Below are 3,948 nucleotides of genomic sequence, written 5' to 3' on the forward strand. Positions count from 1 at the left end.
TACAATTCTAGAATGAGCCTTAAACAGAAAAAGAACAGATTCTAGAGATCAAAGCTGATCAGCCTTTTGATTGATCATCACTTGTGATCCATTCGGTATGTAGTTCAGATAGCTTCGTACATTTTTGAAAAGTGCAATAAAATAAAAAAAGAAGAAATGAAAAAGATAGATAATTCTAGATCTATCTGTCATTTTTATTCTCTTTATCAAATCATTGTTATATAGGATCTCTACAAGATTCAAGTAAGAATGTTAAGTGAGAATCGTCTGATCAGAGATTAAACACACGCGAATAAAAAATGTCATATTCGATCAAGGCGGTTCTCCGTGCCTAATAATATTTTTTGTAAATTTATGTAATTTTCCGTTCAAGCAAATTATTGAGATTCGTATTTTCAATGCTCTCTTTCGTATACCTTTGACGCACAGCGATAGATATTTTCTCGTAAACTGATCAAAATTATTATAAGAATTGCGTGTACGTATCAATGGTTTCGGGAAGCTCGCGGTGCGAGAATCGTCCCGAGGGATGAAGAGAGGAGAAGCGGATTGCCCGTATACATAATAACATGTCTACGTGTTCGCGTATAATACATATTCGCTCCGAAAGGAGGATCGGAGAGAAGAGAATGAAGGGGGGTGGGAATGAGCGGCGAGGGAGAGGGAGAGGGAGAGAGAGAGAGAGAGAGAGAGAGAGAGAGAGAGAGTGCAAAATAAACAGTGCATTATATGCAATAACGCACAAAACACCCCTACGGCTGTGCAGTCATCTCCTTCGAAAGATTCGGCCGCGAGTGCGCGCGCGGGCAATCCAATTAATTTTATTTTAATTACCGCATCGTCGGGCATACGCCGATTGTTATTGTTTCGACGTCGATGAATCGACCGTCGCCCGTAATTTTGCCGCTGACAATTTCCGCCACTCGACGTCCCGCGACACCTGTGCAAATGGACACCGAGGTTTCTTCTCGAAATAGTCCAAATTTCCAAATTATTTCTTAGAATGGACGCTGCAATTAAATAACCAAAAAAAAAAGAGAAGGAGAAAGGTCGATCAGAGTCGCGCTAATTTATTCTAAATTTTAATTCTTTTATTAGGAACTAAGACGCCAAGTAAAAAGATCGTTTCACACATATCCGGCAAAAATGCCTTCTCAATCTCATTTCTTAGTGGAAGATCATATTGAAACTGAGCGAAAATCTTTTGAAACGCTCTATAAAAATTCACCCTACAAAATAATTTTACTGTAAAATATTATTTAGAGTTGGGGAGAGAAGAGATATTGATAGAATAGGTTGATCAGAATCTAGAAAGAAAAATGAGTTCTGGGTTTAGTATTATCTTCGTACCGGTATCTTCCTTAGACGGAAGAAACCGAGTAGATTTATATATCCGTATCGCGAAGTTTAAGAGAACACTGTCAAGTCCAGCGTTAAAAGAAGCACGTTAAATGATAGCGACGTCAGATTTCCTCGTGAGATATTGCGCAAAGTAGATATCTTTATAATTACGCAATCGAGAGAAAAGGTGTAAGTTACGGGAAATGAGACCGCGTGGAGTGGGGGATGCAGGGGGGAGGGGGGTTGCGATACCGATGCGGATGGGCGGCCATAACGGCAATGATTGTTACGCCGGGAACGAGCCCGCGATCGATGGCACTCGACACACAGTCGGCGAGGAGTTAAAAAGTCGACGTATTGAATTTACAAACGAGCCGTAATATTATTCGAGGAAATAACAAAGGCCGCACCGGTGCGGACGAATTAAGCTATTTTGCCCTACACACCGCGCATATTGTACAGTGGCGGTGGTGGCGGAATTATTTGTACGTCATTACTAATGCGCAGTCGCGATAGAGTTCGATAATATTACAATAATTAAATTATCGTAATATCGCCGGCGGAAAAGGGAGGCGAGTATGAATTTGTTGCGGTTAAATATATAATAAAGCGTTGCTTAAACAAGGGCGAATGCCGGTTACACAAAACGCACACTAAACTAGTCAATAATTCAGCGATTCATTTTCGATATAGAATTTAATCATCCGCGTAAAAGCGAGACGCGACGCTTCGGCGACGGTACTAGTCCGATAGTCGTTTTCTTACCTTGCCAGGACCTCGTCATAATCCCGCAAGAATCGCGTTCCGACCGCATCTCAATCGTGATAAGAAACGAGATGTATCAATTTTTCATTTAATCTTAACAAAATCGAAAAGGACTACAAAATGTTCAATTATCTCCTTCATTAAGAATGATAAAGATGTGATTTTTAGATATATTTTTGTCACATACAAAATTTATAATTTTTAATATAAGTCTTTTTATATTAACTTTTATATGATTCGTTTTATATTAATTTTTGTATAAATATATATTTTCTTCACAAAAAAAGTTAAAAAAATTTTATTATCGTATAAATAATAATTTATTTTAATAATGGTTTACAAATAATGGTTTATTTTCTTCATTGAAAATGGAAAAATATGTTTTTCAAATATATCTTTATCATATAATTCAGAATTTTTATATATTTTCTTCACAAAAATTTTTTTTTTTTTTTTTTTTCGAATAAATAATAATCAACCCATGTTGTTGAGAAAATCTCCCTCCTTTTATTTATTTTTTTATATTTAAACAACTTTGGCATCTAAATAATTCATAAGTTTATTAATCTCAAGTACAATCTTTATGTATCTCATATATCAATCGTTACGAATCTTGTTTCATCCGAAAGATTTGGGGCATGTGTTTAAAAGATTAAAATCGGTTCTTTCTGTACCAATCAGATTTTCGCCGGAGCGAAAATTCAAACGTGCCACGAAGGGCGGAGGGCGACTTCGCGAGAGAGGCGAACACCCGCGTAATGCATAGGCGAGTGCCTTCAAGTTCGTGCCACGAAGTGGTTCGAAACGTTCCCAGGAGGGATTTGCGCGCGACAAACCACCGGAGACGAGTCGGAAGGAAATTAAAGACGCGAGTCGCCGCGCGTCATCTTCCGGCTCCGTACTTCCGTTCCGCCAGCGTACCGCCGCGTCCCCGCGACCGGCGGGGGCGGGGGAGGGGGTGGACGGAGGAAGAAGCGGAGGAGAAGGCGGAGATGGTGGAGGTCGACGATGAAGGAGGTGGGGGGGGAAGGAGGGAAGTCCTTTTAATTACCCGACGTTAAATTCTTTATCTGGGTGAAACAATGTGGCGGGCCCGTGTTTTCAGATCAAACAAACCCCATGTTGATACGCGGTAATAGAATAATCTGGCAGCTGATTCCGGGGATATAGCCCGCGGGGATAGAAACCCACACGATTTCTGCACCCGGTTCTGTACGTTACCACATCCCCGAACGAAAATCAACCCCCTGGTCTCCGCCACCGCCGCCGCCACCGCCGTCGCCACCGCCGTCGCCGCCGCCGCTGCCGCCGCCGCCACCCTTCCGTCCTCCGTGCACCCTCGTAACCTCTCGTACCGAGAGAGAGAGAGAGAGAGACCAGACTTTGGGTCCGCGGGTGTTTACACACTCCGTGGCACTGCTAGGACGAATGGTTTCCGGTAGTACGTATGTACGCGATACATGTACGTGTGACAATAAACTGGTGCCCGTTAACTCATCGAATCTAACCGCTCGTATCGCTCGTCGCCTCACCACCACCGTCCTGACGTTGCACGGCTATTTCAAACAATCGGATGTAAATCTACGTTCTATATCTCGCTAGTACAATCTAGAGTACTTCAGGGTAGCTTAGCTTTTAATCTTTTAAAGAAGTATTTATCATCTTCTACGTTTCCCAGTGTACTTCACTTCTCTTTATCTGACGCCATCGCGAAGTTATACCCAACGTATCGGTATATCGCGGTGTTAAAAATTTAAGCAGTAAAAAGTAAGCAATGAGCGAATTGGCAATTACAGTAAAAACCGTAAGACCGTAAGCAGCAGCAATCCAACATGTTGATTT

This window comes from Trachymyrmex septentrionalis, unplaced genomic scaffold (genome assembly GCF_001594115.1).
Source record: "Trachymyrmex septentrionalis isolate Tsep2-gDNA-1 unplaced genomic scaffold, Tsep1.0 scaffold50, whole genome shotgun sequence".
Lineage (NCBI taxonomy): Eukaryota > Metazoa > Arthropoda > Insecta > Hymenoptera > Formicidae > Trachymyrmex > Trachymyrmex septentrionalis.